Source organism: Dasypus novemcinctus, chromosome 1 (genome assembly GCF_030445035.2).
Source record: "Dasypus novemcinctus isolate mDasNov1 chromosome 1, mDasNov1.1.hap2, whole genome shotgun sequence".
Taxonomy (NCBI): domain Eukaryota; kingdom Metazoa; phylum Chordata; class Mammalia; order Cingulata; family Dasypodidae; genus Dasypus; species Dasypus novemcinctus.
Window position 1 is genome coordinate 165,845,750 of NC_080673.1, and position 27,382 is coordinate 165,873,131.

General features: G+C 38.2%; 1 protein-coding gene across 25 annotated transcripts in view; it reads left to right on the top strand.

Moving 5' to 3' along the window:
* The window catches only part of RBM47 (RNA binding motif protein 47), a 165,399-nt gene that overhangs the window by 104,386 nt on the left and 33,631 nt on the right, over positions 1–27,382 (top strand). For 19 of the 25 annotated variants that reach the window (XM_058299498.2, XM_071216833.1, XM_004448691.5 and 16 more), the window contains one exon: positions 25,345–25,469. The exons of 2 other annotated variants lie outside the window; for them this stretch is intronic. The gene's annotated coding sequence lies outside the window, so the exon portion shown is untranslated. Of the gene's footprint in view, positions 1–17,063; positions 17,248–17,366; positions 17,451–25,344; positions 25,470–27,382 lie in introns of those variants that run through there. 4 more of the 25 variants (XM_058299492.1, XM_071216838.1, XM_004448693.5 and 1 more) reach the window with 2 other exon arrangements.

The window sequence follows — 27,382 nt, forward strand, 5'->3', positions numbered from 1 at the left end:
GAGTCCAACCCAAGGTCGCTTTCTCACCAAAGTCTGTTGCCATGTGTTGAAGGAAGATGGCTGGCGATCTCTGCCTGGTCTCTCCTTCCTTCTTCCTCTTAAGGCTCCTGGACCCAGCTTCTTCCAGTCTCAGCTGTAGGCTGGCATAGAGCTTGTCACTCAGGGCTTCCCCTCTCTTAGCTGCAAACTATCAGGCGAATGACTCATCTCTCCCTGGAGCTCCAGGATCAAAAATGGCCGAGGCCTCTCTGTCTTCCTGTGTATCTTCGTGAGTAAGTGTCAGTTTCTATGGGCCCACCAAGGGGGTGGGGACGCAACCTGAGCCATACCTTACTGACTTAACCCAATCAGAAGCCCTAAGTTGATTTTATCAAGTAAACTTAATCAGAGACCCCTCACTGAATTTAATGCAATCAAAGGGTATCACACCCAGGGGAAGAGATCAGTTTTGAAACATAATCTTTCTCTTTAGGGGATTCATAAATAATCTCAAACTACCACACAAAGGAGGCTGGAAGCAGCTCTTGACATTTGTCTCTGTTTTCTAGAATTAGAGAATTATTTTTAAAAATGCATTTGCAGTTCATATGCAAAATGAAGTATTTCACTAGTTTTTAAATATAATCATTTGCACACATGGTAGAATATGAGAAGAATACCAAGGGAAAGCACTTTGGATTGTATCAAAAACAAAAATATATCCAAGAATAAAGACTTAACAGGGATGAAAGACTATCTTTATTGTGGAAAGAGGGCAAGCTTTGGCATTAGGCCAGCTTGGGTTGGGATCCTTCTGTGCCACTTACTTGCTGTGAAGTCTTGGGCAGATTACTTAACCTCTCTTAACTCCATATCTTCTGCTGAAAATGGGAATGCCATGACTTTGCAGGTTGTTTCAAAGGTTAGAGATAAAACTACCAAAACCCAGTCCCCTACCCTCAGGGATTCTGAGTATTTTTAAGTTCTCCAGTCAAGGTTGTTCAGCCAAGCTTGAGATAGAATGGCTGAACCAGTGACAGTTTGGAAGCTATCACTCCTGCTGGTGGCCGTGCCTTGAGCTCTAGGGAAGCAGATTGGTGAGCTGGTTCAACCGTGATCAAAAATTCTCTTTTGAATTTTCCATGATTTCCTATAAAAGTCACTTCCTTGTCAGTTTTTGCTCTTTACTCTTTTCTGCCTTCTTTGCCCTTTTCTAAGAGGAAGGCAGGAGAAGGCAGATAAATTTAAAAAAACAAAACAGAAATATGGGGATGATCAATTGATTGTTCTTTAGCAATTCCAATTAACACTCTGTACAGCTGGTGCAGAAGGGGATCAGCAGGAGAGAGGGCCTTTTAGGGCTGGCATTCCAGCAGCAATTGGCTGTAATCATTGCATGAAAATGAGGGTTTCCTGTGAGTTTTTACTACAGAAAGAAATCTGCTTTTCAGAAGTAAAAGTGGGGGGAAAAGACATTCTAGGAGATCCTTTTTCATTTTCATTGCTTTGTCAATTTTTCATTTCAATGCTATCACTCCTATTCCAAGAAATGTTAGATCAGTACCACTCTTCTGTGGGACTTCAGGTTTACGTTACAACAAGGTTTACAGACCCCTTACAATGTAAGGTGTCATTACATTCCCAAGGAAAGCACTTCTCATTCCTGGATCCATATAAATTCCCAGAAGGATTCTGGCCCCATTCTGGCTCCTCCTGGGCCTACCTTATCTTCAGGGCACCTTATGTCCCAGACTCTACTGTCCCCAAATTTGAATTACACTGTGTTCCTTGCTAAGATTTACTGACTCTCAGGATTGTTTATCTATGCAGCTAAACCACTGGGTAACTGGTGGAAGTTTTATCATTTCGGGGAAGATTTTGCCCTGAGGACACTGAGCACTTGTCTTTACTGAGAAATTTTTATCATTTCTTATTTCAGCCAAGGGCAAGCTCATTTACAAATGTTTAGTTCTTGATATTAACCTAAGAGTACCACACAAGTTTGATCAGTGAAGGAACCAATATAATCAACATTATCTCCCTGCATTGTTTCGGGAGCAAGAAAACTCTTGAGCAATTATTGTGGGGAATAAATGCAACATGTTATTCTACTAGTAGGCTTTATAACTATTACGTATTTGCTTTATTTTCCCTACTCATTTGTCATCTTGTTGTAAGGTCAGCATCATGTCTCTGGTACCTGGTGAGTTTGACACATATCAGGGCGTCAAAACTATGTGTTGAGTGATTGAAGAGAGTAATAATCATTTTCACTAGATGGTCTTATTTGGCAGATAAGAGTTGAAATTCATACTGTTAACACCAGGACACCCAGATTTTCTTATTGTGATATATATCTAGTATAATTAATACCTTTCTCGCTATCATTTTTTAATTGGAAGAAAGAGAGAAACTGATGCCTAAGTTTCTTTTGGTGAATTAACCCTTGACAATACTTTGGTGAGGGCAGTGAACAGCCCTTTTCAGTTTATCACTTCTCTCACCAAAACGTATTTTTCTAAATTCCTAGGGCTCATTGTGGGGAAAGAACTTCACATTCCCCAAGCACATATATGCCATGTGTTCTGTAGACACGTTGTTTTAAGTCTCACAGCTAAAACCATAAAGCCTTTTTCCTCCTTTCCCAACCATAATGAGAATCAATCCTTCCTTCTTCCATCTATCATGACACTATTATAACTATTTGTTTACATTTCTTTTTTTAACTTTATGCTGTACATTTAAAAATTTAAAATATAAACAATAATTTAAAAAGAGAAAGAAAACAAAGTTAAATATGTATTTTTAAATTACTGGATATATATAAAATATTTTTTTGAATCATACAATACATTACACAATATATTTGGTTCATAGTAACACAAGCATACAGTATTTGTCCTTTTGTGCCTGCCTTGCTTTGCTCAACATAATGTCCTCCAGATTCATCCATGTTGTCATACACTTTATGACTTCATTTCTTCTTACAGTTGCATAATATTCCATCATGGGTGTACACCACAGTTTGTTTATCCATTCATTGGTTGATGGATACATGCATTGTTTTCATCTTTTGGCAATTGTGAATAACACCGCTGTGAACAACAGTGTGTAGATGTCTGTTCATGTCACTGCTCTCAGTTCTTCTGGGTGCATACCTAGTAATGTTATTGCCAGGTCACAATGGCAAGTCTGTATTCAACTTCCTTAGGAATTGCCAAATGGTCCTCCACAATGGCTGTACCATTCTACATTTCCACCAACAGTGAATAAATGTTCCTATCTTGCCACATCCCCTCCAACACTTGTAGTTTTCTGTCTTTTTAAAGTGGTCTCATTCTAATAGGTATGAGATGATATCTCATTGTAGCTTTGATTTGCATTTACCTAATTGCTAATGATGTTGAACATTTTTTCGTGTGTTTTTTTTACCAATTGTATTTTTTCTTTGAACAAATGTTTATTCAAGTCTTTTGCCCATGTTTTAATCAGGTCATTCGTCTTTCTATTGTTGAGTTGTAGCATCTCTTTATATATTGTGGATATTAAACCCTTATTATATGTGGTTTCCAAATATTTTTTCCATTCAGTCAGCTGCCTTTTCACCCTTTTGACAAAGTCCTGTGAAGTGCAAAAGTGTTTTATTTTCAGAAGTTTCCATTTATCTATTTTTTTTTTTTTTTTTTGCTCATGCTTTGGGTGAAAGATCCAAAAAATCTGAACTTCCTACAAGATCTTAAAGATGTTTCACTATATTTTCTTCTAGTAACTTCATGGTCCTGGCTTTTGCATTTAGGTCTTTGATCCATTTTGAGTTGATTCTTGTAAAAGGAGTGAGATAGGTATCTTCTTTCATTCTTTTGGTTGTAGATATCCAGTTCTCCTAGCACCATTTGTTAAACAGACTGCTTTGTCATGGTAACATGGATATGGTAGGTTTGTCTAGAACCCATTGGCCATAGAGGTGAGGACGGTATATTTCTGGACTCTCAAGTCTGTTCCACTGACCAGTATGTCTATCTTTATGCCAATACCATGGAGTTTTGACCAGTATAGCTTTGTAATACATTTCAAGGTCAGGCAGTGAAAATCCTCCCACATTGCTATTCATTCATTCATTCATTCACTTATTTATTTATTTATTGGAGGCACCGGAAATTGAACCCAGGGCCTCATATATGCAAAGCTACAACCACACCCTGCTCCTCTTTTATAGAATATTTTTGGCTATTTGGATACAGTTCCCCTTCCAAATAAATTTGGTACTTGCTTTTTTATTTTTATGAAGTAGGATGTTGAAATTTTGATTGGTGTTGCACTGAATCTATAAATCAGTTTGGGTAGGATTGACATCTTCATGATGTTTAGTCTTCCAATACATGAACACGGAATGTTTTTCCCTTTGTTAAAGTTCTTTGATTTCTTTTAGCATTGGTCCTGTACATCTTTGGTTAAATTGATTCTTAGGCATTTGACTGGTTTTTTTTCCCTTTCCCCTCATTCTGCCCCCCACCCTGCTGTTTTTTGCTTTCTGTGTCCATTCACTTTGTGGTCTTCTGTATCTATTTCTCTCTTTTTTTGCTTTCTTCTCATTTTTCTCCTCTAGGATTCACTAGGATTCAACCTGGGAACTTCTGTTGTGGAGAGAGGTTCCCTGACACTCGCGCCACCTCAGTTCCTGGTTTCTGTTGTGCCTGGACTTGACTCTCCCCCCTTATCTCTCTTTTATTACGTCATCATCTTGCTGCGTGACTCACTTACATGGGCACTGACTTGTGACATTTGCACTGGCTCGCCATGCGGGTGTGCTTTCTTTTTTTTACCAGGAGGTCCCAGGGATTGAACCTGGGTCCTCCCATATAGTAGGCAGGAGCCCAATCACTTGAGCCACATCCACTTCCTGGTATTTGAGTGTTTCGTTGCTATTGTAAATGGGATTTTTTTTCGTGATTTCCCCCTCAGATTATTCAATACTGGCTTAGAGAAACATTACTGATTTTGGGGTGTTGATCTTGTATCCTGCCACTTTGCTGAACTCATTTATTAGCTCAGGTAGCTTTGTTGTAGACATGTCAGAATTTTCTCAATATACAATCATGTAATCTGTTAATAGTGAGAGTTTTATTTCCTCTCTTCCTATTTGGATGCCTTTAATTTATTTATTATTTTCATGTCTAATTGCTCTAGCTAGAACTTCTAGTACAATATTGAATAACAGCAGTGACAGTGGGCATCCTTGTCTTGTTTTGCATTTTAGAGGGAAAGCTTTCAACCTTTCCCCATTAAGTATGATGTTGGATGTGGGTTTTTCATATATGCCCTATATCATATTGAGAAATTCTTCTTCTGTTCCTATCTTTTGAAGTGATTTTACTAAGAAAGGATGCCATTTTGTCAAATGCCTTTTCTGCATTGATTGAAACGATCATGTGTGTTTTTTCCTTCATTTTCTGTGGTGTATTATGTTAATTGATTTTCTTATGTTGAACCATCCTTGCTTACCAGGAATACATCCCACTTGGTCTTGGTGTATAAGTCTTTTGCTATGCTGTTGGATTATATATGCAAGTATTTTGTTGAGAATTTTTGCATCTATGTTCATTAGAGAGATTGGTCTGTAATTTTCTTTTCTTATAATATCTTTATCTAGCTTTGGTATTAGAGGGGTGTTGACTTCATAAAATGTGGTGGTTAACTTTCTCTCCTCAACTTTTTTGGAAAAGTTTAAACAGGATTGGTGCTAATTCTTCTTGAAGTGCTTGTTGGATTCACCTGTGAAGCCACCTGGTCCTGGACTTTTCTTCGTTGGGAGATTTCTGATGATTGATTCAATCTCTTTAAATGTGAATGGTTTGTTGAGTTACTGTATTTCTTGTAGTGTCAGTGTAGGTTGTTTTTGCATTTCTAGGAATTTGTCCGTTTCATTTAGGCTGTCTAGTTTGTTGGCATACAGTTTCTCATAATACCTTATGATATCTTTTATTTCAGGTGGGTCAGAAATAATTACAATTTCTTCTTTGACCTGTTGATTGTTTAGGAGTATGTTGTTTATTTAGCCTCCACACATTTGTGCATTATGCCCTTAATTCTTAACTCATGAGATGTTTTGTGAATATAAATGAGCTGTGGTGAAAATGGGTCAGTGATTGCAACTTTCTCTTTTGGAGACAGAGTGACAGGGAAACTGAATACATGAAGGAAAGTAAGAGAGATGGTTCTCACAGCACTGGCCTCTCACTACGGTGGAAACTATGTGACATTGTAGTGTTGGAGTCAAAACATGGCTGTCTGAGTGTGAATCCTAGCTCTACCCCTTAATTAGCCGTGTGACATTGGGCAACTTAAACTCCCTAAGCCTCAGTTTCCACATCTATAAAATGAGCATAAAGACAGTTTCTATTTTGTGGGGATTAAATGAGTGAGGGTTAAAGGATGGAAGTACTGTGAAGCACTTCACCCAGAGTTAGCACATGGCAAATGGTCAGTAAGGCTTAGCTCTTGTTCTTTTGTTGTTGTGGTTGTTATCTCAGATAGATGGGCCTGTACTGAGCCAACTCCATGCAAAGTAGCTGCAGAGGCTGTCTCTGGCTTTCCGTTTCTAGTACTTCTCTGCCACTCACCTGCCTATGCTTTCAGGATCGACCTCACCTGCTTTTGCTACCTTGTGCTGAGACCCATTTCCTTCTGCGGTTGTGGCAAGACCTGAATGTTACTTCCCTTCAATAGATCTTCTTTTGTCAGGCAATTCACAGGCCTTCCTTTTTTTTATTTAAAATTTTTATTTTTAAAGACGCTTTAGATTACATAAATGTTACATAAAAAATATAGGGGATTCGCATATGCCCCACCCCCACCCCCTACACTTTCCCATATCAACAATAACCTTCATTAGAGTGGTAGGTACGTTTACTAAGACTGATGAACACACATTGAAGCATTGCTGCTAACTGTGGACCAGTTTAGAGGCCTTCCTTATTTGACATCCATCCATATTATAATGATGATATGAGAAAAAAGACAGGAAATATATTTTCCTAATCAAATTTGAAATAAGCTCAGGGTGAGAGTACTGTAAATTATGAAAATGGTAATCACTAAAAAATTTAACTCTTCAGTACTTCAACTTCTCTTCTTTAGGAAGGGATAGAAATGCCCTTTTCTGAACTCAGTGGGCTTCCATGGTTAGAACATGTTCGCCCTTGTAGTTTCAAGGAAATTGGCTGCTTTTTATGTGCCTAGCTAGCATTTCCCAGGGAGAAAAAAATACATATATTGTTCTCATGCTTCAGCCAGAATACAGCCATTATTTTTACAAGAAGATAAAAAAAGGTGTGAATCATTCCTCATTATGAATTCTGCAGTTAGCCTCCTTTAAAATGAAAATATTGCCAACCGCAAGTTATTTGTGAATGACATTATCTAAGATGATCCTAAAATCTTCAAGCAAAGTAATATTTTAATAATGAAAGTATTTTCTTGCCTAAAGCAAATAATAGTTTGGTATTATTTGAATATAACATTACTATATAATATAACAGCATGCAAGCAGTATTCTAGTATGAATAGCTAAGTTTTAGCATTGATAATGCTTCATTTCCTGAAAACTTAGAACATTTTTGTACAATATATATTCTTCCCTTCATTTATCATTCTCTCTGTGATTGTTAAAGTGATATAATTACATCCATTTTTCATATAGGAAGAAGCAACAAAATATTTTAAAGAGATTTTTCCAAAGATCTTTTAATTAGTTGAAAACCTACAGTCAGTACTCGCTTCTTTTCTTTTTCCTTTCCTCTCTCCCCTCTCCCCTCCCTTTCCCTCCTCTCCCCTCTTCTCTCCTCTCCTCTCTCCTCCCTCTCTTTTTTCCCATTAAACCGTTTTATCAAAACCATTGCTAAGTAGAAAAAATATGCAGATTTCTCTTCTCTGCCTTGTAGGTGCAGAGAAATTTGAAAATACTGAAGTTTACACAGGGAGAAGGAGAAAAGAGGAGCTCATTAATGTACAAATTGGCAGTCAGTTCTCTTTGACATATAAAGCCACAAGATGAATTTACCCAAAGATCAGTTGAGTAGATTTTTTTCCAAAATGGAATTTAGTATGAATAAGCACAGATATTTGTTTTTAATATAGCTCTGTATTATTGAGACATGACACATTATATCCACTTGGTAGCTCTGTATTATAAATCTGTAAATTCTTATTGGCTTTCTACTCTTTACCAGAACTTGAATGCCAAGTAGAATAAGAGTCCGCCACCATTACAGTTTTCTGAGAGTGACAGTACATGTCCAAGTGTCCAGTCTGATTTATTTTTTTTTTTAGATTTATTTATTTTAATTCATTTATTTATTCGCCCCCCCCCCCCTTGCTGTCCATCAGCTCACCATGGCAACACAGGCCAGTTTGCCTTTACCAGGAGGCCCTGGGAATCGAACCCGGGGCCTCCCATATGGTAGACAGGGGCCCAATCACATGAGCCACATCTGCCTCCCCTGATATTAGTTTTTATAAAATTTCTAAATTCCATTTAGTGCTCAATTCTTTGTAAAAAGAAAGCAATGATTTCCACTAATTTTTGGTTCAGTTTGAATTCTGGGTAAATTTTGTTTCCACTTTTGCTAGTAAGTTTAGTTGTTCAAATATCCAAGTCCATTTATTTTTTATTTTTTAAGGATTTATTTATTTCTCTCCCCTCTCCCCCCCAACCCAGTTGTCTGTTCTCTGTGTCTATTTGCTGAGTCGTCTTTGTCCGCTTCTGTTGTTGTCAGCGGCACAGGAATCTGTGTTTCTTTTTTTGTTGCGTCATCTTGCTGCATCAGCTCTCCGTGTGTGCAGCGCCATTCCTGGGCAGGCTGCACTTTCTTTCGCGCTGGGCGGCTCTCCTTATGGGGCGCACTCCTTGTGCATGGGGCTCCCCTACGCCGGGGACACCCCTGCGTGGCAGGGCACTCCTTGCGAGCATCAGTACTGCGCATGGGCCAGCTCCACATGGGTCAAGGAGGCCCGGGGTTTGAACCACGGTCCAAGTCCATTTATTAAGGTGTTTTCTTCTGGCACATATGTATGTGTATGTGCATATATAAGAATCTAAAATGAAGATGACTTATTTTCATAATTTTTCCTCATTTTCTGAATGAGAAATAACTGCTACTAATGGTATTCCATTGCATCAAGTAATCTCTTTTGTTGTTGTTGTTTTACTTCCATAAATGCATTAGACACAGCCATTCAAAGGGAATTCAGTAAGCAGTTACTGTTAATCACATCCTTATGTGGGCAGGAGGTTTCTTTCCTTTTAATGAAAGTATATTCTCACAGTAAGGTATTTAATTAATTTAAAAAATTGTCCATTTGAGTAATTATCGGGAGTCATGAACTGGCAATATCATTTTCTTTAACATTTTAGATCAATGTGATTTTAGTAGTTCCACTTGGAATTCACAGACTGGTCATTGCAGTGTTGGCATTCCTAAAATCATACTGTGTACATTTCTTTGATTTCCTTGAATGTAAAACTAAGCTGGAGAATGAGATGCCTGTCAAAAAAGTGAAGTGGCAAGGGAAAACACATTTCAAATGATAGAAACAAAGGGACGCGCGCTGAAGAGGTACCTGCTCATATAGTCTTACTATCAATTTGGCTTTCCTCATAACCCTGTAAAGGAGATGTAGCTTTGGCTTTGCTTCACTACGATTCTGCATAGAGTTTCTTTTTTCTGATTTACAGCTACATGATGTAAGTCTAAAAATATTTTACCAATAGTCTGGGATTCTTGTCAATAACAATTATCAAGCATCGAAGTTAATAAATTTCTATGTATATACACTGGGCAGGGGTAAGCAGTGGAAATACCTTAGCTATACTTCTTAAAGAACTATCAGCTTGTCAAACAAGTCTATGTTAACCATGTAAATAAACAAACCTGACTACTGATTTTTTACAAGAGACAGACTTAATGTGTATAAATTTTAATTTTCAAATGTGGAATAACAATTTATGCATACATAAACTTGCAATATCATGATGAAATGGGAATTTCCATCCATTTTTCAAATCTGATTGCATATGCTGGCATTTTTTTTAACTGAACAAATGACAAACACATTTGCCAAATGTGTAGAGAAAAAGGAATGCTGAAACGTGCAGAACTAGTGCTCGCAGGGACGTATATCTGAAAGAGAAACCTTTCTGAGGAAGGTAAGTCTCAAGAAGAGTTGTGAAGAAAAACAAGGATACGTTTAGATGTTAGAAAGTAGAAAGGTAGTCTCGGGGATTACGCACGTGTGTTTGTATATTGAGGTTGAGGGGAACAAAAGGAAATTATGTAGTGGTTTGTAATTAGAAGTTAACCAAAGCTTTGCAGTTCATGATCAAAAGCTCGCAATGTTATGGGTAACCAAGAATCACATCAAATCCTCTTCATGGTAGTAATATGATCCCAGCCAAACTAAAGGAAGACAATTTTGTCTGCTGCTTTCAGGATGGGCAACAGAGAAAGTGGTTGTCAGGGAGGCAACCCAAGGGGTGAGGTAGGAGGTTGTGCATGGTAAGTCAACCATCAGCCAGGTCTGTCACCTCTGCCTTCAGAATCAACTCTGGGTCAACTTCTCTTCTTTTCACCATCCCAGCAGTGCTACCCTAGTGTAAGCCGTCATCTCGCCCTTGGACAACTGGAACAGCCTCCCGCCCAGTCTCCCTGCTAACTTCTCTTGCATGCCTGTGATCTTCATGAAAACAGAATCAGATAAGATCACTTCTTAGCTCAGAATCCTCCAATTAACCCAACAGAACCTGAAATCTGCGTGACTCACCCTACTTCAGCCCCCCTCTTTCTCTTCTTCAGATGCCTCAATCCTGATCCCCTGCCTTGGTCCTACCGTCTGTCTCTTCCCTCGGTCTTTAAACTGCTTGTGCCTTTGTTTCCTCTGGTCTCTTCTTGAGAGAGAGGAAGACCCTAAACCAAACAGCCCCTATTTTCCTCCCCTAATCCTGCTTTATTCCTCCTCAGAGTACTTATCATTACCCCCCCAAATAAAAAAAAAAACAAAAAAAACCACCATAAATATTTGTTGTTTGTTATGTTTCCCAGCATAAGGGTAAGTGCCTTGTCTGTCTTGGCCACCACTCTGTTTCCAGGGTCTAGAATAAGGCTACATACAGTAGGTGATCAGTAACCCTTTGGTGAGTGGTTGAGTGAATAGTATGACCATTTCAAAATTGAGTGTCTTGCAGAGTTTCCATTTACTCATAGACAATAGGTTCATCGTGTCTAAACTGTTTGCTTCAGTGGTATCTGATATTATTCTTTCTCTTGAACATAAGGTCCTTGCTAATTTCAGCATTCTATCTAAACTGGTCAGCCTTGCAATTGGTCTTTTAAAGATGTCCACATGTTTCTAATTTACCTGTAATCACTAATGACTTTACCAGTGTTTACCAGTCCACGAAAGCTAAAGTTTAAATTTGTTAGTTTTCTCCCCCCGCATGATTTCTAGCATTTCCATGTTCCTTTCAGATTTCTTCAGAACTCTACTTTTATGTTCTCAAAAAAGAGCTCCTTTTAGAAAGTGGTAAAAGAAGGAGATTAAGCTTAAGCATCAACTGAACCGAAAGGTCATAAGACATAATAATAATAAAAAAATAGATCCTAGCCTTTTACAGACTTAATATCATTTAGTAATATGCCAGCTTATCAAGTTCCTGGTAAGATTCAATTTCCTGTTTGATTAAGGTGTCACACTTTATTATATTTAAAGTTCATTCCAAACACCTATTTCTTGAAATAAGAACTTTTGGGAAAGAAATTTTTTTTTAATCACAAAGTAAACAGAGAAGCGCATATTTTAAAGTTATTGCAGTGTTTGCGATTGCCTATAATGTTTATAACATAAGAGAAATGTAAATCAGAATGCAGGCTAATACCACCTCTTCCAGGAAGCCTTCCCCATGGACTCTGGTCTAACTTGACAATGTATTCTTCCTGTCTTCCGCAGCTCTTGGCCCCTGTGCAACACATAGTGTCCCAATGTGCTTTGGATGCTTTCTGTTCTAATGGCTTTACATTTAATTGTCTCTCCAAAAAGATTAACTTCCTGCTAATAGAGGCCACATCAGAGACCAGGTCTTCTGCATTTGTATCTCAAAGTATATGTAGAAGGAGCTCAGTAGCATCTGTTTGAGTGGAAAAGCATAGTACTTGATCAAACCTGAATTGGTAGGGTGTTTCTATAGCAATTTTGAGGAAATTATCAAAACATCATTTTAATCATTAAAGAGTAAAATTCACAGGAATACATGGTAAAAGCACGTGCTCTCCCATATGTTAACCTATCATTCTTAAATCTCTAAGGGGAAAATAATCATTGCATAATGACTTAATGTAGCTGGCTTTTCTCTTGCAAAAGTGGAACACAGGGTTTGGATTTTATACATTACTTATGACTGTGTAATGTACCTTCTCTCCCTCTGCATTCAATATTTATTCTGACTTTTCTCTTTTAAAAATAAAAGGCTGTCCTGGGGCATATGGGCAAAGATCGATAATTGCTTAGGTGAGCAGGTGCTACAGCCTGCTATGTTAGAGGGGCAGAAAAGGGTTACCATAAAATCTACTAGGCTTCTGAGCCTAGTAATTAATTCTAAGAATTAATGAAGAATACTCTAGGATAGAGAAAGGGGTTAGGGAGAACATGCAAAGAGAATTCTGTTTGGACTTAATTTGGATTTTCTGGCTTTCTTAAGTTATGGGTTCACTGAACACATTAGTGTTAGTGGTTTTTGTATCTAGTTTCAAAAGATACCATCTCCAAAGTGCCAATGTTTTTCCCCCGTAAGCAAAGAAATGCTTGTCACTGGCAGGCAGTCAGAGCAGCAAGGTGAAGGGCATATGAATAGAAAGGGAGGGAGGGAGGAGGAGGGAAGGAAGGAAGACCGCCTACTTACCTAGGGGTGGTTTGGTATGATCTCTTAGAGCCAGGATGCCTGGGTTTGAGTCCTCATCTACTCTTTACTAGCTCTTTGTCTTGAACAAGTTACTTTTTTTTTTTTTTTAATATTTATTTCATTTTTATTTATTGTCCCCCGCTTGCCGCCTGTACTTGCTGTCTGCTCTCTGTGTCCATTTGCTGCTTGTTTTTCTGCGTCTTTTTGTGTTTTCCTCGTCTTCTCTTTTGGAGGTACCAGGAACCAGTCCTAGGACCTCGAACATGGGAAAGATGCATTCAATCTCTTGAGCTACCTCAGTGCCCTGGTTTGTTTCGTCTCTCATTGTCTTTCCTGTGTCTTTTTTGTTGTGTCAGCTCATGGCACGGGCCGGTTCACCTTCACCAGGAGGCCCCGGGAACCAAACCTGGGACTCGCTATATGGTAGACGGGAGCCCAATCTCTTGAGTCACATCCGCTTCCCTACTTTATTTCTTGTGCCTTAATTTTCTCATCTGTAAAATGGGAATAATATTAGTGTCTATCTCAAAATGTATGTATGAGGATTGTATGCGTTAATGCACGTAAAGCACTTAGAATAGTTAGAAGTTAGCTACAGCTCTATATATATTATTGTAGATGGAGGTAATAAGTTTAAATGAAAGTTAGACAGGAAACCCAGGTAATGATTCCACCTTGGGCCACTGCATTGGCTGCCTCACCAGATGTTCATAATAAATGGAGCTTGAAGTCTGAGGGCTCTTCACGACTGGGCATAATATAGGAAGGTAAAGGACAATGAGAATGACTGTCCTGTCATGACAGATTTAAAATGAAAACTAAAGATAAGAAATGCCACTTGTTTCAGTGAAGCTTGGGAAAGAAGGAGGTGGTGGGGTTACTTGTTCTAATTTGTTGGACCATTCTCTCATTCCTTTTGTCTGAGAAATAACAGACGGACTGTCCAGTTGGCATAATAACACATAATCTTACAATAACACATAATTTTTTGGATTAACTCATCCAGTAATAGTGCTGGAACCCTAGACCCTTAAGAGTTGCTAATCCCATTTCTCTTCCAATCCTCTTTTCTTACTCTGAGTCTCAATGCCCCCTGTCTTGGAGAACATTATGACTTTAGTGCCTATTTTGTCACCTTTTCGGATGGAAGCTAGGTACCTCAATGGATATGTGTTCTTACGTATAGAAAGGAATAAATTCCTTCTCTTATGCTTTAGCCATGCAGCATTACAATAAACAATAATTTCCGCAAAAGTTTTGAAACTAAATAGTGTAAAATCTACTCCTGGAAAACTACGTACTACCCTTAGTTACAAAAACAAATGCAGGGAAGTGGACTTGGCCCAGTGGTTAGGGCGTCCGTCTACCACATGGGAGGTCTGCGGTTCAAACCCCGGGCCTCCGTGATCCATGTGGAACCAGCCCACAGGCAGTGCTGATGAGCACAAGGAGTGCCGTGCCACTCAGCGGTGTCCCTGCATAGGGGAGCCCCATGCACAAGGAGTGCGCCCCGTAAGGAGAACTGCCCAGCACAAAAGAAAGTTCAGCCTGCCCAGGAATGGTGCCTCACACACAGAGAGCTGACACAACAAGATGATGCAACAAAAAAAGAAACACAGATTCCCATGCCACTGACAACAACAGAAATGGACAAAGAAGAACACGCAGCAAATAGACACAGAGAACAGACAACTGGGGTGGGGGAGGGGGAGGGGAGAGAAATAAATAAATCTTTAAAAAAAAACAAAACAAATGCACACTCAAATGATTTTAAATTGACTATATTTTAGCCTTTAGAGGCATTAAAATGAAAATTAATACTCTCTTCCAAAGATTAAAGATGGCGTTAATAAATACTACCTATATTTCAAATAGCCCACAAAATTTCCCAGCTTTATATCTCATTCTCACTCATGCTTCACTTCTACCTCTCCCAGACCTGAAATTCATTTGTTTCTTTTCTCAAATCTACCTTAGAGCTTATGTTGTACCATTTAAGCTCTGTATTTGCTTATTTTGTTTTTTTCTCATTTCTCTACAGTTCCAGACCTCAGATTTGCCTGTCACCCCATTCTAAAAACGAAGGTGCTTTATTAAGGTGAAGCATCACTCTTTCAGAGAAGACTTCAGTTTGTTGCAGGCCAGGTGTATGTATTGGAAGTTAGCGTAGCCGGTGCAGCGTGGCAGGTCTGTTTTAGGATGCCATTTGCTTGCAGTTTTTTAGATTACTAGAAAGATGTTCACCAACAGTAGTAGGAAATGGGGTGACTTTTTATTTTTTTGGTGTACTTTTCTATATTTGAATTTGTTGTAATTAGTATGTATTGTTCTTACAAAGACCACAGATAAGTGTGCGCATGTGTGTATCTGTTTTTTAAGTTAACTTTGTTCAAAGTGAAGCCTGAAAAACCTTGAAGGAAATAATTGTAACTATTGTTTTCAGGTTTTCAGTGGAAATCTGCCCTGCCCTTACCATATTACGTTTAAATTTTATCATCTCAAGATGATTTGTTTCCTAAGTTTTTGCATTCTTGGTAATAGAATGCATGCACACACATACATACACACTCATATACTAAACCTCCAAATGAAAAATACTCTCTAACACTTAAAACATGGCATATAATAATAATTTGTAATAATTCTGACATCATATTCTCAATCACTCATATTTTCCGGGACCCATTTATAGCGATGAGGAATTTAATCTAAAATCAGTTGTTGTTTTTTAAAACACTTCCTTAGTAATTAAGGATTGCTCTAGCTTTCCTCTCGGTCAGAACCTAGCAATTTAGTTTTATAGAGTATTTGTAATACATTATTATCATCTTAGATCTGTGTTGGCTTTTGACCCTATTGATACCTTCTAATCACTTGATAGCCTTAAATCATTTTCTTTCAGAATAATAAAATTGCCCTTCTTAAAATATATAGGTAGGTAGATAGAGTGAAGGCTTCGCCTGTCAATCCTGGCCATTTTCACTTTCTGCCCTGGCTCCTTCAAATTGTTAGGATTTATAGAATTTAATAAGGTTGGCAACGACCAACCAAGCACTGAGAGAAAACTCAGAACCACAGCTCTCAAAGTTTTGTTTTAGGAAGAGTTCCAGGTTTTAGCTTCTCTCTATGAATGCTCTGCAGTGCCCTTTTACCCTGGCTCAGCAGGTCTCCTGTCTCTGATGCTTCGCTGCTTCTGGAGCACTCTTTGAGCCTCTCTTCTCCTCTGGTCCTTGACTGGCCTGAACTGACAAATCCAATTCCAGAGAGACTTTCAGTGAGGCCCCATCTCTGAGCTGCTTGAAAAGGAGTCTGTTTACACTGCTTAAGTGCTTCAGGCCCTCCTGATCCGTTGTTATGTACAGACTGGTTTTATTACCATGAATCATGTTTTACTACCCCTTTCTTTTTCTTTCTATGCCCCTTCTATTTTTCTCCCCATCTTTCTAGTAAATCCATTCTCAGCTCCAAATTTATAAGCCAAATGAAATAAAATGAAGGTTTAGTTAATGTGTAATTTTTACCTACATTTCTCTTCTACCAGTCTTATCAGAAACATGACTGTTGGTAGTGATTATGGGAAAAGACAGAGTACACAACCCAAGTTACCTACACCAGATATAATGAGAAGACAGAAAGCAATATCTTAAAATATATATATAACATTTCCAAGAAATTGTAATACCATTTTTTAAACAAATCAATTTTGTTGATATATTTCAATAAAGCAGACAATTTATCCAAAGTGTGCAATCAATGGTAATACCATTTTTTGAGTAGTTTTCTATATGCCAGGTAATTTTCTAAGCACTTTACCATATCAACTTGTTTCATCTACACAACCACCCCGATGAGGTGGAAATCATTGTTTTTCTCCTTTCCACCAAGCTACACAAGCTAAAGGCACCATTTTGGTCCTGGAAGGTAGATTTTTAAAATGATTTCTTTCCTTTGAGTCAGTATTGGGGTTTGAATGAAATATTCCAGTTAAATTTCCTTCCCTATGAAATGCTAGAGCTTTTGTCTTCTCAGACCCTTCCCAAATCCGTTTGTTACAGTATGTTTTCCCAACTGCTTGTGGAGCATTTTGTATCTGGCTGTTTAAACTCCTCCCTTCTTTCTGTACCACCCACCCTAGCTCATTGCAGGTGCCCTTAGCAAATGACTCCTGGGGCATTTAAGTGGTCAAAGCTCATTGACCAATGAGGAGACATGCACCATGTATGACCGGAGCACACAGTTCCGTGATCAGGAGAGAAGGTTGCTTAAACAGAGCTTTTGTTACTATTACCCTGTTGCATCCAGATTTCAAGACTGGAAAGGTAGGGTAAATCTTCTTTGTTTTAATTTGAAGAGAGGAGGAGATAGTTGTGTTTGGTTAAAGCAATGTAGATCAGGTTGAATAAACAAATGATCCACTTCTGTTTTTTTTTAATTGGAGGCAAAGAAAAGAAAATTATGGGCATGTTGGAGTTTCAAATGCTTCAAAGTTTGCCTTACCATCAGGACCAGTACAATTCTTAAGGTAGGGACACTTTTTAAAATCAGTTCCTTTAGCGGTTTTTACTTTACAAACTGGAAAAAGGCAGTGCTTCACAAAGCAAACTCATTTTTTTTTCCCGTAGTTTAAACCGTGGAATATAAAAGCTGGGATTTATCAAAAATATCCAAATTTACTTTCCAAAGTCACTTCACAGTCAGTCCTTTGGGAAGAAATTTGTGATTTTAAGACAAGTGATAATGAGAAAACTAAGAAAAATTAATGGAATTAGCATTATGATAAATACTACAGGAAGGTTACTGATAATGACATTCTGGTATAAGAAGACTCTTCTGGATTAATAATTTTGAACCAATAGTTACATTGATGAAATGGAATTATATAAGTGGAGGTCATATGCTTTAAAGACTACAGAGAATTAGTCTCATTTTCATTATAAATAATAGTCTAGTTATACTAAGATTGTGCTATTTGTGATTGTCCTACTTAGAGTCAACCCAACAAAACCAGAGGATTAGATTCTTTACTTATGTCTTTATCACATGGAAATGTACCAATTTGAACCACATTTGAAGTAGAAGCTAATCCTCTTATTAAAAAAACCCCTTCATTTTGAATAAATATGAAACAGTTTTGTGGCAAAATATATACACAAGAATCATATTATTATGCTTATTTTCTAGCCTACGCTTAATGTTTAATATCAAAAGGCTAAGTTTAGATTAAAGTATAAAACTGGTTCCCCATGATTGCTTTTTCACACAGATGGCTCAATGTGGATTTATGTTTTAGAACTGATTGATTAATATATTTGAAAGGATAATAAACGTAGTATACATTTCACATTTGGTAAAAAATTTTTAAGTCTTTAGTTTTAGTTTTCTAAAGCAGTTTTATTGAAGTCTATTCACATACCACACAGTCCTATCCAAGTATACAGTCAATTGCTTTTAGTATAATCAGTGTTATGCATTCATCACCACAAAAATTTGAGAACAATTTCATTATTCCAAAATGAAAAACCCCACACCCCTCAGCAGTCACCTCGCAATCCCTCTATCCTTCCTCTATTTTGGTCTGATTTGTAAAGAGATTTTTTTTTAAGCATACCTATCACCAAGCAGTAACTGTCCAATGATTTCAGTTTTTTCACATTCCCTTTTCTTATTAATTTTTACAGACTCGTTAAAAAGATTTGCATATTGAAATTTTCTACTTTTATTAGATTTGTTCAAAATGTCATTTTGTGAGACGCGTACTCTCAAGATGCCCCTCCTGGTCTCTTTTCCTGGTTGACTCTTGGGGGAGGGGGACGTTGGGGATGACTGACAGCCACTTTCATCGTGGTGGACCCTTCCTTGCTCTCCGACTCCTCCCCAACAAATAAATGCTGTTTCTCAATCCCAAACCGAGGTTCAAAGGTTTAGACTAACTTCACAGATCAGAGGTCAGGCACGAATTGCTGCAATTTGTAGCTCGGTTCTGCCAATATGACAGAATTTCACAGCTATGATGATTACTTTTTCCACCTCTGTACACAGGCTGGGCCAGGCAGTTAGCAGTGTAATTTGTACAAGTCAGCCCTTGGCACCCTAGTTTAATGAGTAACTAGCTCTGGTGCCTTAGGTTTCACTGGTACAAGGTGCATGTTATAAAAAGGGTCAAATGGCAATGCACAAAGATGGAGGGGAGGCGGGGAGTAGTAGTTTCATAACTACCACCTATGAATCACATGTAAGGAATTAGTAATTTGTGTTTATTTTTCAAATCATATTCCCATGGTATACATGGTAGTATACCATGCTACTAAAAGAGGTAGATAATTTTGTTAAATGTTAGCAAGAAAGCACTGTATGATTAGAGATTACTGACTAAGCAATAGAAAGTGAAATTGGAGGCTGTTTAACCTTCCATAGAGTCTCTGATTTCTCAAAAATTTGCCAAAATGTGACAGCTTTTGAATAATTTAGGGAAGAAACTGAATTACCAGGTATTTATGCTTGTGGTATTTATGAGTATCTGAGGTTCTCTACTCTTTAGCCAAAAAGTCAGACTCCTATCTTTATTTTTAAACCAGGATGAAAATGTCTTTTAATGTTTAAAGGTGAATATTGAGGCTCTTGGGAAAAAAATTCTTAGATGGTAAGCCCTTGGCAATCCATGGATTTACCATCAAAGTTTTGATTCCTTGTAGTTGATTTTGAATCTGCAATATATATAGTAATTTGTCATTTTTGTTATAATACAACTTTGATTTTCTACCCTTCAAAGCTGTGATGCAGAAGTACTGCATCCATAGAGAAGCATGCTTACAAACAGATTTTGGTCTCAGACCTCCTGGGTTTGAGTCACAGCTCCATCATTTATAGATAAGGGACATTAGCTAGTGGGGCACCTCACTGTGCCTCCAGTTCCTTCTTCTGCAGAATGAATATACTATTAGGATTTGCTTCAAGGGATCATAGCAAGGATTAAATAAGATAATGTAAGTGAAATACTTAGCACAGCCTGGTGCATATTAAGTACTCAATAGATGTTAGTCTTTATTGTCATTGTTAATATGATTACATTACTTAACTTAGGAATAAGTGAGCTTTGCCTTCCTGCACACCATCTTAACTGGCTTTATAGACTTGGTATTTACTCTCTCCATTTCATGAGGTATTCATATTTGGCATAGTTGGATCAGGTGATTTGGAAAGGCTTCAAGATACGTTGAATGTCATGGGCAAGTATATTTTTAAATTCTCAGTTTCTTGTCTAGCACTCGTCCCACACTGGGCCTAAATGGCAAAAGCTGTAATAAGAAATAAAATACAAATCATCTGGTTTCCTTCGAGAGTATATTTTATTCTGCCCATGATGGAGAGACATCTTGAGCTAAGAAAAATTCATAAATGATACCTTACCAGTGGGCTAAATTCTGATAAATATACATTGCATTTAGTAGAACTCATGCTTTCCAGAAATGAAAATAGTAAAGCAAATTTTTTCCCATTCCATTTCTTCATTTTATTCCTGTGAAACAAAGAAGTAGAGTTTGAATAAAAATATGGTTTTAACTACCAATGACAATGTAAAAGATATGTGCTTAACATTAAAAATTTGTGGTTTCCCCTCACATTAATTCAACGATTGTTCTTTTTATTAAAAGGATTGGGTGTAGGGCACTGGAATTATAGTAGTAAATCAGACTTAAGATTCTGCCCTGATACAGCTTACAGTTGGCTGGGGGATGACCACTATTATACCAATTATTGTAATGTTAAACCATTTTAAATGGCCAGTATTCTAACTTTGACCCTAAAATGGCAGTCTCATATGGTTCAACTCAGTGTTAACGATGAGTGTGTTGAGGGGTATGTGGTGCTGAGGGAACAAATCTCAGTGAAACCTAAACTGGACCTAAGTTCTAGGAATGACTTCCTTGATGAGTACAAGCTGGCAGGAGGAGTGGCAAGGTTTGAAGCATTGGGAACAACATGAATAAGTGGAAAGTGACAGGACAGAGGCTGAAGGGGCAGCCTGAATCTTCCTTATAGGTCTTACTAAGAATGCTGTCTTTGGGGAGCAGATGTGGCTCAAGCAGTTGAGTGCCTGCTTCCTACATAGGAGGTCCCTGGTTTGATCCCCAGTGCCTCCTAAAAAATAAAATAAAAAAAAACAACAACAAGCAAACAGAAAGAAAAACAATTCAGGGGAGCCGATGTGACTCAGTGATTGAGTGCTGGCCTCCCACATACGAGATCCCAGATTCAATCCCTGACCCTGGTACCTTAAAAAAAAGGATATTGCCTTTATTCCTAAGGGCTGTGAGAAGAAAATGTAGGGGTTTGAGGAGGAGGGTAATATGATCAAATGGCACATTTTAAAGGGTCACTTTGGCTGCAACGAGAGCTAGATTGCTGAAGGCAAGAATGGATAGGACGAAGCCAGTTGGGAGACTACAACAGTGGTCCAACCAAGAGATGGTAACTGGCAGTTTCCAAGATGCTTTCCAATATAGTATCTCACTTTATCCTTATAATAATTCTTACGTGATGTGTTAATATCAGCTGCAGTTTACAGCTGAGGAAGCTGAGGCCCAGAGAGTTACATGGCATGTGCATAGTCAGATGGTCCTGGTGGAAGAGCCAGAATGAGAATCCTGTTATCTGATCCTTGATCCTTGGCCTAGTGGTCTCTGGTAGCTTAAGGCCCATGTACCAGCATCCCTGTGTATGGATAGTGGAATTTCTGATATTTTCATTCCTTGGTGGGAGGGCTGAGTATGAGACGGTTTTGTTTTTTATTTTTGTTTATTTGGTTGTTTTTGTTTTTTTTTAAATTTAAGTTAATGACTGAGAATTGAGAGAAGTAGAACATGCCATGACACTTGAAATTAAACTGGGATGTCTTTTTTTTCATGTATTTATTTATATCCTGTCTCATTCCAAATGTGGATTTGAAACTGCTTTCACAACTGTGTGTCATGTAATAAGATAAAGAGATAAATAAGATGCTGTCATGGGCATTGTAAGTCCAATAAACGTTTGCCCGTGGATTCTGCCATTTGTTGAAGAGGGAGTCATGAGCAGCTCTAAGATTCATATGCCCTCCAAAATAAAAACAAAACAATTGTTCAACTCAGTATGGCTTTCTTTCTACTGGAATCTGAGAAAATTTCTCCGAGTTGTTCTTCATGAGTACTCCATGATGTCGTGAGCAATACCTGTAGTTGTCCAACAGTGCCAGGAATAAGTGAAGGGATTGCAATGAATTAACCCGATTAATGTCTGGAAACCATTTCTGTTCTCTGGCAACTGTCTCACTGATCTTAGTGATATATTTGTTACCTAATTATGTGGGCTTTGGTAAGATAGTTTCCTCCTTGGTAAAATCAGGGGTTAAGAATAAAGCTGTAGGCAACAGATGTGACTCAAAGGGATTGCGCCGCCTCCTTCCCACATGGGAGGTCCCAGGTTCAGTTCCCGGTGCCTCCTAAAAACAAAACAACACAACACAAACAACAAACAAATGAAAAAACTAACTCAAGGGGGAAGAGGCTGTGGCTCAAGCAATTGAGCTTCCGTTCACCATATGGAGGAACCAGGCTTGATCCCCAGGACCTCCTGGTGAAAAAGAAAAAAAGAAAAAAGGCATCCCAGACCCGCGCGGAGAGGCCCAGGCCCCCGCGCAGGCGAAGAAATGCACCAAAAAGACCAATGATGCAACCAGATCAAAAAAACAAAGAAAAAAAGGAAAATAAAACAACAACTCAAGGGAGCTGATGTGGCTCAGTGGTTGCGCGCCGGCTTCCCATATGCAATGTTTTGGTTCAATTTCTGGCCTCAATACATCAAAAAAAAAGAATAAAGCTGGGTGTCCTGGAATACCTGATGTTGTGTTAAGTTGAGTATGAAGTAGGAAGCCCTAACACAAACATGCCATATGGATTTTGCTTGAAGACTTTTATATGGATAGATAATTATGAAATGCAGTGAAAAGTGAGAGTGAATTTTGATGAGGAAACTTGGGAGCTCAGACTTACTACTGGCTGCTTCAAGGTGTGCTCCCAGATCTCCTCGCTTACATGTCCACACTCCTCCATCCATTACCCCTACTTTGAAAAGTAAAGGGCAGACTGGGGTCTAACATCAGACACACTATTTTATATTATAAAATATAAATATCATTGAGTTTTTGGGGTTACTTCATTGTATAGATTTTTTATGATAAAGATGTTAAAATTCCCCAGAATGAATGGTGGTTGGAGTCACTTTGGAAAATTAGATTTTTCTGGGAAAAAAGAATGCTATCTATTTTTTGTTTTTTGTTTCCCCTTAAGATTTTTATTTTTCCCCTCCCCCACCACCGTCCTGCTGTTTTTTGCCGTCTCTGTCCACTTGCTGTGGATCTTCTGTATCTATTTCTCTTTTTTGTCTTCTCATCTTTCTCCACTAGGATTCACCGGGACTCTCCCCTTCGTTTCTCCTGTTGCGTCATCATCTTGCTGCGTGACTCACTTGTAGGGACACTGGCTCACCAAGGGGGCACTCGCGTGGGCACTCGACTCACCACATGGGCACTGGCTTACCATGCAGGCACACTTTCTCTTCTTCTTTTTCACCAGGAGGTCCCAGGGATCAAACCTGGAAGTTGGAGGCCTTATCACTTGAGCCACATCTGCTTCCCAGCTGTCTGTGTTTTATTTGGGGGAAATTTTTCTGTTACTTGAATAGCCATGAAAAACATATCAGTGATTCTTCCTTCCCTTTTTATTAAATTAACATGTAGCATAAAACTACATGAATCCTGGGTCATTTAAATATTAATTTGCTTTTAATTCTTAAAGTTTACATGTCCATTATCATGATACTATTTTTCAAAGGGGATGCTTTTACTGTTATAGAAAGAAAACTATTAAACACTGTGCTGTGGATTATTAGCTATTACCCAGGATGCAGCATTGAGGAAATCATCTTTTCACTGACTTGCATGGGGATTTTGTTTTGTGAATGGTGTAACAGCTAGTACTCTGATTTATTTGAAGATGTGCCTTTTTTTTTCCAGTAGATCATTGATAATTGGATTCAAACCAGGTCACGGTTTAGCTTTATTGCTTGGGTTCCCATAAAATTATGGATCCTTTTGAATGTTTTGCCAGCTATTCAAATAAAAGGATAATTATGGCAGAATAATTATAGAGCTATAACTGACCTTAGAGGCATTAAAGGTCCTATTGTGTCCTCATGGGTGACAGTGGACAGTAGAGCTGGAGGTGCCTTCCCACATCACCCCAATCCGAACTTTAACCAGGTCCTCTTCTATCATTTTATTTGCTCCTCAGTGTAGGTAAATTTCTGGTGGAAGAAAGGGTGTTACACAAAACACAAAATCAAACCAAACAAAAACAAAATTCAGAAATACAGTTTGAAACCTGACAACCTAATTCCTTCCCCCCACCTCCCCAGGAGAGCAAACTGGCTGAGGCAGGGGAAATTATTTTCCTAAGGTCACAGAGCAAGACGTGGCAGGGCTAGAATTAAAACTCTAGTCTTCTAGCTCCTTGGCTGATCTTGGAAGCACTATGTCATATTGAATCTTATAAATTTGGACACGTAGAAGTTATCTGGGGCTTCAGATGGTTTGACGAGGGCTCTCAGCATTTGGGAGAGAATGTTTTTTAAAGTCATGATTGTTAAAGTTTTCCCCTTAGGATACATTTTAAGCGTTTCATCTGAAATGCCTTTATCTTGAACTTACATCCTCATCATTTGAATATTTTCTATTTTTTGGCTTTTTAAGATTATCCCAGAACCCCAAATTATGTTCTTCATAGGACTCTCCATGCAGATAATATTCTCAGAATAGTCTCCAGTGCACATTTTAGGGCAGAAGTGCATGTAGCTTTATAGCCAACTCTGCTCGATTAACAATGATAGATGGCTGGTGTACTTGTTTTCAGTGGTTTCTGAGACTGTCTGGATCAGCAGGAAAGAATGTGATGGTGTATTAGTGATGTGTACCAGAAGCTCCCAGATGAAGGAGGGGCAGCCGGGGAACTAGATAATACTCTGTGAGGGGCACTGCCTCTTTTTTTTTGAGAGTCTGTATGCATAAAATACAGTCTTCTTGAACGTACGGGCTTTTGGTACAGTTTCTCCTAAACATAGTCATCTTGAAGTTGTGGATGCTCTAAAGAAGGCAGTGGGAAAAATACAACCAAATGGAATTTTAAAAATTATTGGTCCCTGTTTCTTCAAGGCTAGGAGGAGGAATGCAAGGCTGCATTTCTTGGTTTGTAGAAAACATGTTATTGGAGTAATGATACTTCATTTTTTCTAAAGAAAATGATCCCCAATTTCAAATGCATGAATGAAAATTACATTGAAATAGAAAACATTTGTAGCAATTTTTTTTTTTTTTACCCCCTTAGGATTTGTCTCAAAGGGCACTCCAAAAATTGAACTGAGAGGTCTCAAGCAAGCTGTCTGAATTTCCCTGCATTTTCTTGTTCTACATCTTATTTAAGGACAAGACAAATCAAATTGGTGGTTTTGGGTGAGTACACCCCCCTGGGGACCTTTTCTTTTCCTCTTAAGAAGAACATCAATTTTCATTCTTATCAACCCAAGTATCTGCTACTTAGGTAGCACAAACCTGGTATGCGTTTAGGTGGCAACATTAGTGATATATAAAACCTAAGTCATTTGGAGCTCACGATATAATAAGCCATTATTTCTTTGTTGGGTTTACATCTTTGTGGCCTAAGAGGAAAAACTACTACTGTTGCACACATGCATGAGCATCTTCTGAGTTAACAGATGAGGAATAAATTTTGAATTCCTAGAAATCTGCCTCCCCCCTCCCCACACACAAAGCCAGCAGTGTTTCAATCAAAGTTGTGCTTCAGATGTAATGGACGCAGGGAGGAGTTCCTTGTACAAGCCAGGCCGGGATTCAGTGTTAAAGTCCTGTATGTTCTTGAGCCATCATATACCTCCTCTAAATATGTTTCGTCATCTATCATATAAGGATAAAATTAACTGTCATATCAGATTCTGAGTCATAACAATTTAATGAGTTACAACATAGGTAAGAGCACTTGATAGCTACACATAATTTGCTATAAATTGAAGTTATTATTATTATCCTGTGGGTGATAATCCTGTGTGCTTATTATATCAGCCTCACCCTAGACCTTGAACTACCAACCCTCCCAGCCCACAGCTACAGCTCACACAGCAGCTAAAGGTAGAGGCATTGGGTCCCTGAGTGTCAGGGAGGGGCTGCCGGTGACACTGATGTGCCCAACAATCCCTGAAAAGAAAAAAGTGGGTTCTTTTCATGTCCTCTATGGTGGGTTTTGATTTTAGTTCATTGATTCAGGAACTCAGAAAATTAATCTTTTGTTCAGTTGTAACTTTTCCTTTTTTAAAGTCTCAAAGGTAATTTATTTCTTCAATAATGCCATATTTTAACAAGTACACGGTGCTTTTACTTTGCCTCAACTGTGAGTTGGTTTCAAACAGCTCAGTATTAGATGAGTTGGAATGATCGCTGACCTCTCCATTCCTTAGGGACGGGTTCCATTCTACTCCACTTTGTGCTGCCTTTGTCCATTCAGCGATGCAGAAAGTGACTCCACGAGCTAATACAGCTTTTGTCGTGCACCTTTCTGGTGGCTCTGCCTCCAGACTCTGAGAGGACTTAGTGAGTTTTTGGCCAAGGGAAATATCCTCAAGTTTTGTAGTCAGAACTGCATGAGCTGCAGCTGCTGCTTGGTGTAATTTCATGTCTGGTACCCTGGCAAAGAGCTGGTTTTTTTCTAATTCTTTTTATAAAAGAATATTCATTGAAGGAAATCTGGAAATCATTAAAAATTACCTTTAATGCCATGATCCAAAGAGAACCACAGTTAACATTATGGTCTATTGTTTTTTGTTTGGTTTTTAGTTTTTGGAATTTTTTCATATAATTGTTTAAACGGGATTTAACAAGGTTAATATAGCTGAGATATGAAGTAAGAATTCTAGCCTATGGCTGTGCCATAATTTAGCTAACCACTTCTATAATGTTGAACATTTATGTTTATTAATTACATATATATTATGCTTATTACATTATGTTATAAATACCATTGTGAACATACATGGGTATAAGTCTTTGTGTTTCTGATTATTTTCTTGGGGTAAATTTCTATAAATGGAAACATTGGGCTAATGAGAATGAGCTGTTTAATAAACATGGTACACCTCTTGATATTAATTGTCAAACTGTCCTCTAGAAATGTACTAAATTGTACCTGACCACCCATCTATCACCACCTGTAACATACGATCATGTTCATGTCAGTGCCACCTGTTGAACCGAAGTATTATTGGTTTAAGAACATTTATAATCATAAATATGTCTATAGAAGTTCAGAAAGTAAAAGTCTATTCCCTGCCCTTTACCCACTCACCCCTAACCCA